Genomic DNA, 12112 nt, shown 5'->3' with positions numbered 1-12112 from the left:
GAAAATTATTATGATATAAAATCGTTTCATTTGTCCAGATTTATATCTTGAGGTTGTTCGTATCCAAATTGACTTTCATTGGAAGGATATTTTTCAAAAATTTTGAAATGAAAATTAGAGTAAGTTTGTAATTTCCTAACTTTGACAGTTAAGATCGCGGTGTAGAAAGGAATTCAAAAATCATAAATCATTGCTGCAATCCATTTTACTTTAAAACTTATGTTAGCACAAATCAAAAACATTTGTAGCGTCGGATTTTTTCTTTCCTTGCTGAGAAATTTGATTTTGGCAAGCAAATGATGTTCTGAATCCCCTGAGACTGATGACAATGATGACAATGACGACAATGTGTGTGATTATATAGAAGTAATTCTCACATTTACTTAAATTGTAACATTTCTCAAATCTTAAAATATCGATTACCTTTAGTCGTGAATACGACTTACTTCACTATGGGGCGCCTTTTCAAAATTTACCCTCTGAGAGAGATAAGTTTTTGATCGTGAATATCTCCTGTTGTATCTAATTAATCAAAATAATTCTTGCGACATGCCATCGGAAATATGATCACAATTTTATGATAAAATTTTCAGTTGTGTGACATAATCTCAAATAGTTCAAAATCAAACTTTTCTAAAATGTTTGGTATGAACGAGTGCCATCGGAAATATGATCACAATTTTATGATAAAATTTTCAGTTGTGTGACATAATCTCAAATAGTTCAAAATTAAACTTTTCTAAAATGTTTGGTATGAACGAGTATCAAAGAGAATAATTCATAAGTCGCATTTGCCTTTCTCGTATTTTGAAAGCTCATTGCTCAGTGATCCGAAGAATGATTTATATAATCTAACTACCAATAGAATCGAAATTTTTCAACTTGCACGTGTATTGCAACAACATTGATGTTTTTCAATAGTACACTATTGAAAAACCTGTTTAATTTAACCCATGACAGCACCAGCCAATCAGAACGCGAGATGTCTGCATTTATACAAGAGCATCCATATAAAAGTTGAGTGGTTCATTTTTCCTACCATTTGCTGAGCAACTGTTCCCGAAACAAGACACACGAGAGCAACATCGAGGACCTGTCATCTCACTGTTTACCGTTCTGCGAACAAGAAAAGGAATTTTGGCACGAGACACCGTCAGCACGATGGCACCGAAAACCGGTCGAAAGGCAGCCAAAAAGTCCAGCAAGGCCCATTCAAAGCACTTTTCAGTGCTAAAGATCATCCTAAAGAACTAGATGAATTTTGTCGCTTTCCTACAATTTTCTGAGCAACTGTTGCCGAAACAAGACACACACGAGAACCATCTCAGATCTGAAAATTTCCTACCAAAAGATTCATCAAGATGGAACTTAAAATAATTTGCACCGTCACTAACACATTCAATTACGAACGGCAATGCGAAAGTGGAAGTGATGATGTTGAATACATCTTTATACTAGTATGGGGTCGTGTGAAAATATGCCATGCGAAACAGGGTTGCCATATATACAGATTAATCTTTATTATAATAATAATAATAATAATAATAATAATAATAATAATAATTATTATTATTATTATTATTATTATTATTATTATTATTATTATTGATATTATTATTATTATTATTATTATTATTATTATTATTATTATCATAATTATTATTATTAAAATGACTCTTGCATACCGAAGATCGTCGATACATTTCAGACCAGGCCATTGCAATTGTCTCGTACTGAAATTTCGAGAAGAATTAGATATCTTCGAACTTCATAGCTTCAATAAAAATAAACTACAAATTTGTCCTACCTAGTTTCCTATATTAGCAAATTAAAAAGGAATTGTATCAAGTTTGGAATGCATAGTTTCAGAATAGTAACTGTTTAATGTAACTATTCTGTACTTTAATGTAGGTGCATCGCTTCAAACTCTATTAGTGAAAAAGGGGAAAGCTTGCACAATTCATACAATCAATCAACTAACTGTTATTCGGAAAAGTGATGGGAGTGTGCCAGTTTTTTCGTATTCACGACATCCAGTTATGTCTCTGACATTACCCACACGCCTTTTTTAGAATGAACCATATTTCTTTTCCGGTTATCTTACCGAATTGAAACAAAAATTCCATTCAAAAGATGCAACTAAATCCGAGAGAATGAAAATTTATTAGATTTTCCAGTATAAAGACTGTCCCAGAAAGTATGGACGCAACTAAATACCACTGCCATTTCGCAATGGTTCAGAATATGTCAATTTTTATGGCTGCGTCCTGTTGTTTACACTCTTCTCTAGCCACTTGTGCAGTTGTTTATTCGTTTTCATTAGTTTGTTTCGAAATGCGTGGACTTTCAGCAGAACAACGTCGGAAAATTGTGTACAAATAGTGCACAGAACGCGGACTGTCACTGAGAAATATAACAAAAAAGGAAGGAGTAAATGAAAACGCCGTGCGAAATGCAATCAGGAAGTTTGGTGAGAATAACACCTTTGAGGATAAACCGAAAACGGGGTTTCGGAACGTTTGAATCTTGAATAAGAAGCAAAAACAACCAAAACGTAGCCCGAAACAAGCATCGATCAGGCCGAGGGTTCGAAACTGTACAATACGATTCTTGCTGGAAACTTGAACTGCATAATCATGGACGACGAAACCTACGTGAAACTCGATTACAAATCCTTGCCGGGACTACAATATTGTACGGTGCGAGAAGGGCAAATGTTAAACCAGTCCGAGACATCGATTGAAGTCGAAAAATTTGGTAAGATAACTATGGTCTGGCAAGCTATTTGTAGCTGCGGTAAGATTTCGAAACCCTTCATCACCACTGCTTCAATGAACAGCGAAATATACATCAAGGAATGTTTACAAAAACGACTTCTACCCATGATTCGAGGCCACAAGGATCCTGTTGTCTTCTGGCCAGATCTTGCTTCTTGGCACTACTCGAAATCAACGGTAGAATGATATACTACCAAAAATGGCCACCAAATTGCCCACAACTTCGACCAATTGAGGAATTTTGGGCATTAACGAAGACACATCTTAGGAAACATGTCTCGACAGCCGAAACCATTCAACAGTTCGAAAAAGATAGGAAAAAGGTGTCAAAACTTGTCGTAAAGAAGTCTGTACGGAATTCAATGAGAAACGTTCGCAAGAAGGTGCGCCAGCTAGTCTACGATGGCTGAGTAGCAAATGTTGAGAATAATATTCTGTTGTTGTAGTCTAATATTATCGGTATATCGAATAAAATTTTAATATCTAACACTTGTGAATTATTTACAGCGAAATCAAAGTGCGTCCATACTTTCTGGGACAGTATTTAGGCTGTTGACAAAAGGTTTTTTTTGTAAGCGCGAAATTTTGTACCATATTGAAATAAAAAAATACGTGTCGAATATTTTCGAGTTCTTTACCGAAAAAAAATGGTTAGATGAAATAAAAAAAACTTGGGTGCTGATTTTGCGTGGAATACCCCTTATGCAAAGCATTCGTATTCAAATAGCAAATATACGAAAAATTAGAATCGAATTTAAACTTTCATCGTTTTCAAAGTTTTAGTTTATGAGTTGATAAATCTGCGATTTGTTTTCAAAACGCAATTGGCAAACTTGGCTTGTTACAAATTCTGGTTATCGCATAGAGATTTATAATCATAAGAAGTGGCATTTCTAAAGAATATAAACGTTCAAACATGTTTGATCGAATGCATGCCAAAAATCATTATTGATATTCATTTCATAAATGCAAGAACATATTACATCAAATGATAAAAAAAAACCGTTTTTATGCATTTCGATGACTGTCAACAAATGCAATCGAACTGTTTGTGCGCGCGAAAAAAAAAGTATTTATCACGCTGGCTTAACTTCTCTAGTTCAGATTTTAATATATCCCATATCGAAAAAATGTGCCCAAATGAAAAGTGCTCAGCACAGTTGGAAAGTCATCACGCGTCACGACCTGCTCCATATGCAGAGCACTGATGAGCAGTACATGAACGTAAAATTGAACCTATTTTTTTTTGCTGCCTGCTGTTTTACAAGTTTTACCGGACCCCGACGGATAGTCTGTTGGCTCGAGCGGCTACCCGAACAGCGTAAACAACCAAGGCGCCGTCCGGTGCCCGAATGCAATGCAAACCTCCTCGTCCTCGGTCTCTCGTCCTCGGTAGCACACATACACTGGAGTGGATACTGACCGGACGGATTCCCACAGGACGAACACCGAGCAAGGATGGACACTTGAACGGCTTAGTTATGCATTCACGTCATTTAGCTTTTTATCCATGACGTTTCGTGCTTTTCAGACTGTCTGGGGCTTCAGGCTTCGGGCTTCCGCCTGATAGTGATGATGAAACAGGATGACAATCGCACGGCAGACTTCTGACGTGGTTGGCCGTTGTTTACATAATGGAATTTGGCGACGTTTTCGGGGCCGTGCTCCGCTCGACCTGCCACCCACCTTCGAGTGCAATTGAAAACAATGAGAGGAGAGTGTAATTTAAGCTCTGTTAATTTGTCAACTGTGCATCGTTGGACTGATTTGGTAAATAGTTTTTTTTTGTTTGGTGTGCTCTGATCCACGATAACGACAGACGAGGAATTTTCTTTGTGCAGCTAGTTCTACGGTTGCCACAAAGAGAAAGGCTTCCGCGGAAAGTTTCCGTTTTCCATCAAATTAGCGTTCATGCGATTTCAGCAATATTTTCCTCACGACTCTAAGCACCGCTTCGCCTAAATGAAGATGACGACGACGTGACGTGTTTATCGTGAAATGATGTAAAATGATACCCCTGACACGTAGTCAGATTTATGCTTTTATGAGAATGGCATCGCAGCGCCCGTCGTGAGCTCATAAACCGACCGCCAAACCAACCGAGTGGGAAAATAAGCGAGGCGCCGAAAGTGACACTCTTTGCATACAAGTTGAAGACACCACCTACCTACCTGGGAAACCGGAAAAAACGGTTTCAGGTACACGGTGCCACTGCGAAATGGCCCTCCGGGACGAGATTTATGAAAACCGTATCATCCTGCGAAGTCGTTGTTTCGGCACGAATGTACAAGATAAAACTAAGTTTTTATTTCGACCGGAGAAGGTGTTTCTTGCCGTGACTTTTGGCGTCGCACAGTCGACTCGTTTACTTTTGGTGATATCAGATTTATTCCGTTCGTGACACGCAACCGCAATTGGGGTTGAAGGACTACTCTTCGTCAGGTGTAAAGGTGTTTGATTGCCTACAAGCCGTTTGCCATTTACGGTTGACATATTCGGTGTCGGGCGATTTCATTGGAGAGTACCATTAAAAAAAATACAATAATAGCATGAAATATCACACCAGTATACGAAAATATCTTTGTATTGTTGCAAAAATTTGAAACATACTTTTCTTCTTGAATGAAAGCATTCATCAATAATTTATTAATCATTTCCTTCTCAGACTCATATATCCATTTCGATATTTTCTTCTGTTTGTTTGTTTCATTTTCTCTTCTGAAACGCACAAAGGGGAGCCGTTTGAAATAGTCCTTTTTTGCCTTTCTCATATAGAAAGGTTATCCCAAGTAACATTTTTAATATTAATAAATACTTGTAGCTGTCTTCAATCCTACATAATAAATCTTGCATTAAAACTTTAAATTCCACGAAAGCCTATTGAAAACCTCTATAAGAGCATGTTCCTGCTAAGTGGACCATTCTTCATAAGGTTTACATATAAAGCAAAGTGAAGAATCAGCATAAACCTGCGTTAAAACTCCAAATTCAAGAAAATTTTGAAACCAGCTTAACGATCAACATTAAATTTATTCGGATGGAATGAATTCCGCTATGAATAAACTGTCGTTTTGATCATATTTTTCTTGACTATGTGTTTGTCATGTCTGCTTTGAATGGAATCAGTAAGAATTTATTAGATTTTATTTACGAGTTTGAGGCTTTTTCCGAACGTAGAAATTTCATGCGTTTTTATTTTTATCGTGAATGTATGGATAAAAATATGAATTATAACTAATCGCCTTGAAATAAATGCGGTTTTTGCGAAAGTCTCCATAATTTATTAACATTATTTTCTGTGATTCATCGTCATTTTTGTATAAAACTATTTCGTGGCGTTAAAACTTGTGCATACTTCCTGGAAATGAATCATGAAAGTCCATCATATTTCCTTCTTTTTTGCATTTTTTGCAATAAATCAAATAGGCCACAACAAATATGTCATAAATGTACTTTAGAACCCTCAAATTTGCTCTGAGTGAAACTGTCATCCAATGAACACGCACACAGACAAGACTAGATTTATGCAAGAATTTAACTGACAATAATGTTTTAAAGAAAATGTTTGAAAGCAATATCAAGAGCGTTTGAATGGTTTTATTCTAGTGCAAATTGTTTTATTTTCAGCCAAGTTGTAAGTCTAGGTAGAGGGTTTTAAAGAAGCTTTAAAAACTATGATATTACTTTTTAAAAGAGACACTTATTATAGTTATCATAAAACAGGTAGTGATTGAAAAATCAATTACAAAACTCCTATAAATTATAATCAAAACCATAAGGCATTCGAATTGTTACTTGGGATGCAATCACTGTGAAAACCGACTTTTGAACCAAGACCCGGAGGGCCGAGTGTCAGAGCAAAATGTCTGTGTGGGTATGTATGTATGTGTGTAAGTACCGTTTTTTTGCACTAACTTTTCTCGGAGATGGCTGAACCGATTTTCACAAACTTAGATTCCATAAAAAATTCCTGAATATAATTTGGATCCGACTTTCGGTTCCGGAGTTATGGGGATAAGCTAGATTGTTGCAATTACCGCGCAAACACATTGCTCAACGCCGCCTACAAGGTACTCTCTCAAATCCTTTGCCGTCGTCTATCACCAATAGCTAAGGAAATCGTAGGGCCGTACCAAGCGGGATTTACTGGAGCCCGCGCCACTACGGATCACATATTCGCGATAATACAAGTACTCCAGAAGTGTCGTGAATAAAACGTACCCACGCATCACCTATTCATTGACTTCAAAGCGGCATACTACACAATCGATCGAGAACAGCTATGGCAGATCATGCACGAACACGGTTTCCCGGATAAACTGACGCGATTGGTCAAAGCAACGATGGATAGAGTGATGTGCTACGTCCGAGTATCTGGGACGCTCTCGAGTCCCTTCGAATCTCGGAGAGGGCTACGTCAAGGTGATGGACTTTCTTGTATCTTGTTCAATATTGCTTTGGAAGGTGTGATTCGAAGAGCGAGGATCAAAACGAGTGGCACGATCTTCCGAAAGTCCGTACAACGTTTTGGTTTCGCTGACGATATTGATATTGTGACACGCAACCTTGAGAAGATGACGGAAACCTACATCGGACTGAAAGCTGAAGCTAGGCGTATCGGACTGGCCATAAATGCGTCGAAAACAAAATATATGAGAGGAAGAGGCTCTAGAGAAGAAACACTACGCCTCCCACCACGAATATTGATAGACGGTGACGATATCGAGGTGGTTGACGAGTTCGTGTATTTGGGCTCACTGGTAATTGCCGATAATGACACCAGCAGAGAAATTCATAGACGTATTTTGGCAGGGAATCGTGCGTACTTTGGACTCGGAAAAACTCTTCGATCGAGAAAAGTACGCCACCGCACAAAATTGACCATCTACAAAACGCTCATTAGACCGGTTGTTCTCTATGGCCACGAAACCTGGACTATGTTGGCTGAGGACCATCGCGCCATTAGTGTTTTCGAAAGAAAGGTACTGAGGACCATCTATGGCGGAGTGCAGATGGAAGACGGAACTTGGAGACGGCGTATGAATCACGAATTGCAACAGCTGCTAGGAGAACCACCCATCGTACGGACAGCTAAAATCGGACGTCTACGATGGGCTGGACATGCCTTAAGGATGTCGGACACAAGCCCAGTGAAAATGGTTCTTGAATCTAATCCGACTGGTACAAGAAGAAGAGGAGCGCAGCGAGCAAGGTGGGTCGATCAAGTGGAGGGTGATCTCAGAAGCGTCCGTGCCTTAAGTGGCTGGCGACGAGCAGTCATGGACCGAGTTATGTGGAGACGTATTCTTGATACAGCAAAGGACACCCCAGGCCTATAGCTGTTAGGTAAGGTAAGTACAGTATTATATATAATAATATAATTGATATGAGAAAGGCATCATTACACCACTAGGTGGATCAAAACAGGTTTTTGACATTTCAATTAGACCAAGATTACTAATTTACTTGTTTGAACATATTTCACCGTGAAGAAGCCAAATTGTTGACCAACACTTCCGTTTACGAACACTTTTTTACGTTAACTCGTTTTACGTAACTCTTTTTAAGAATCAAATCCCAAATAACGAAAACATTTTTGCCTTTCTCATATAGAAAGGTTATGCAATCACTTGAAAAACCGACTAGTGAAAATTGGCCCGGAGGGCCAAGTGTCATATACCATTCGACTCAGTTCATCGAACTGAGCAATGTCTGTGTGTGTGTGTGTGTGTGTGTGTGTGTGTGTGTGTGTGTGTGTGTGTGTGTATTTGTCAAATAATCTCACTGGGTTTTCTCGGAGATGGCTGAACCGATTTTGACAACTTCAAATGAAAGGTCTCGTTGTCCCATACGGAATTCCTGAATTTCATCCGGATCCGACTTCTGGTTCCGGAGTTATAGGGTAAAGTGTGTTCAATATTGTACACCGTCACTTAAACCGGCGAAACAAAAAACGTAAAAAAATTTCTAAACTGGTCTCAAAACTACACAAATCGATAGTCATTATCAGTAGGCAACTGAACAAACCGATTTCGGCTTTCCTGGTTCCCGGTATCCGGTTCCGGAAGCACCGGAAATAGTGGTCATATATTCCAAAATGGATCTCACTCACTTTTCTCAGCGATGGTTTGACCGATTTCCACAAACTTAAATTCAAATGGAAGGTGCAGCGCCCTTAGCAAATTTTCCTTCGAATTTGCTAGTATTGTAGAAAAAGTAGGAAATTGTGAAGGAAACTCTCATATCAGCGTAGCTGCAACCTTCAGGTATAAACTTTGTTATTGAAGCGTGCACATTTGCGAGTATTAGTCATCGCAACGATGTTTAAGAAACTTTGTTATAAAACCATAGACAGTTCCGGGCATTAGTCAGCGCAGCAATGTTGTAAAAACAAAGCTATTATTTTCACGGACACTGGTCACTGCCTCTGGCCTAGCGACAGTGGTCTCGACTTTCGGTAGAACTTCGGGAGAAAGTCGGATGAACTTTCTACTTGAAATCACAAGCTCGGCTTGTACTAGAATCTTCGGGCTTCACCCGAAAGTAAATGTTAGGAGCTTAAAAACCCATAGTTGGGAAGAGTTAGGAGTTAGTCCAGTCTCAGAGTGCGCGGAAAATATCCGTTAGTCTCGGGCGTCGGCCCGTAGACAAGTTAGTAGCTATTTCAGTAGCGGAGTATGATACAGTATGCATAGGAATATGTGTGCATTGTGAGGCTTGAGGTAGTTCGTCGAAATTACACAAATGGTTCGCATTATAATTTTGTATTATGGTTCAATTCCGCCCTATTGGCATTGAAAGAATCAAGTGACCTCAAAGTCAAGTAAGAAATATTGTTTAAAATGGGATGTAATAGATTTCTGAAGACCTTTAAAGAATTGAGTGAAAGATTGCTGTGATGAGTGAAGATTTAACAGTTTCATGTGCAGTGTTTGATATTCACATGCGAAAAAAAAACAATAGTTAGACACAACCATTGCTCGTGTCAGGGTAGTGTTGATAATATACGACAACAAAAGTATGTGTTGAAGAATAACTTCTTTTATTAATGTAAACAAGTAAATGTTGAGACATATATTCGACGAGATCACCATGAAGTGTTGTGAATAGATTTACAAACTCGTGGAGTATGCAATAGAACTATGAGTCAAATTAAAGAATAATTGCACAGAATTTACGGTGAAAGGTAAGAGGTTCCAGTTCCAATGCAGAGTCGGTGTGGAAGGGTGTAAACGTGTTTGTTTTTCTTACTGTAGTAGGACATACGTTCATATGTGCATACACCTAATGATATGCCGAGCTTAGTGAGACTGCGTGAAGTGTTAGCCTTATTAACAATCGTTAGTGACTTTTTGTTAGATTGTGGGAAAGAGCTCCTAAAACAGCCTAATCCTTCACTATTGAGAATAAGTAGCTGTCAAGTGAAAAGCACAAAAAAATGAAACTCAGAAAAGGTGAATTTCGTGATACTAAACTCAAGTACATGGATGGATTAATACAATGACAAAATAAGAGAAACCGAATTGGAGAGTGTTACTCCGTATAGAACTGAAAGAAACATCCTCTTCGTTATTCCTATCCCGCCACCGCTCGGCCGAGGGGGTTGCAAGTGGCGACAGCGGTGCTGGCCGAAAGGGGCAGGGATACGCCAGGACTAAGGAATAGGAATTCGGAATTAAGGATGTTGGGCGAAGTTGTATTAGTATGGTGAGTCTCCATTATTTTACTTATTCTTTTTGTTGTTTTGATTATTTGTCTAACTCCATTACCCGCAATTCATCAACTGGTAAACGAACTTTTTCTCATGCCTACAGCGGGTTTCTAGAACAGTTATATATATTCCGTTGTTGAGCCATTTGGCAAGCAATAAATTTGTTCAAGTTTACTTGAAAACTGCGGAGGTATAGATTACGCTCACAGTTGATTTGTTTACGTTTTGACCACGGTCAATACGAGCGCATGTGTTGAAGAAAAAAAAACAACACCGCGATAATACTTACAAAAGTGGCCATACTAGCATGAAGGCCTAAGAAGTTTTTTTTGCCTTCGTTGAAAAAGCACAAATATCACGACCAGCTGAACAGTTAGCACTGGTGTAATGATTATAAGGTCAAGGTGACTAACCGAACCTCACGCGTATGAGCGAAGGAATCGGTAATTTGAATCATCATTTTGCGAATAAGCAAAAGTAGCCGTACTTCGACTGACATAATAAAGCAAGTCAGCAAGCTAGGCACCAGGAGTGCATGCCACGGGGTATATATATATATTTAAAACGGTGGGGTACCAACCCGTATGGGCAGGGCCTATAGCAAAATGCGTTGCTAGGTAACACACCAAAAACAATCGCGGCCATATTTGCGGGTGAAAGTCTGGCAACCGAAATAAAAACAGAGTACGGTAGCGGTATATGACAATAATAATAATAATAAGCCGACAGTGACTTTGAGTCGCGTACGGTAAACTATAATGTTAAACCACGAGTATGGTACGATGCGCTGTTGAAGCCTATGCCGCCGACCTTTGTAGCGGAATTAACAAAGACAGTTTGGTTTGCGCACACGGCGGGTATGACAAATTTGAGAGCACCGAGTTGGGCTGGCTCAATAATAAACAAACAAAAAAATGCCAATGCGAACGAAATTCGACCACGCAGGGCTCGTAGCAGTTGAAGCTTTGTACGATACAATGACCAGTAATGTGAGACTAGGTCAAGTTTGTTTACGTGAATGAATGTCGACCATAACCACGGTCAAGAATCAAGATTGTAATTATTTACAGCAAAAATGAATATCGTCCAGGGGGATTCATTTCAGCATTCTCTAAACATACGGCAAGCCAAATAATAATTTGGAGGCTTGACAGAGATATCATAGTACGAGAATCAAATTCAAACAAGCATGGAATTTCAATTCCCTAAAGCGGAAGCACTGCAGTGCATTCCAGAGTTCGATGGAACTACCGAACAGTTAGATGCGTTCATCTATCATATTGAACATTTCGAAAAACAATTCCCAGAAGAAACATCTAGAGACGATCTGATCTACGTAATATTATTGAAGTTGAAAAAAGAAGCAGCAGCTAGATTACTGCACATAAAAGCCGAAAATTGGCCTAAAATCAAAGAAAATCTTATACGTGAATTTGGGGAAATCGAAAGAATCGAAGACGTTGTTTTAAAAATAGAAGCTTTGCGGCAAGAACCCAATGAACCATTCAAAAATTACAAAAAGCGCATAATGAAAATTAAAGAGCAGTTGGACAATTACAATGAAGGGTGCTTTGCTCGGGAATCGCCAATGGAAGTCAGTCTAAGACTACATTGCTTAGCAGGC

This window comes from Malaya genurostris, chromosome 2 (assembly GCF_030247185.1).
Source record: "Malaya genurostris strain Urasoe2022 chromosome 2, Malgen_1.1, whole genome shotgun sequence".
NCBI classification, from domain to species: Eukaryota; Metazoa; Arthropoda; class Insecta; order Diptera; family Culicidae; genus Malaya; species Malaya genurostris.
The sequence above is the reverse complement of the archived record's forward strand: the minus strand, read 5'-3'. Positions refer to the sequence as shown.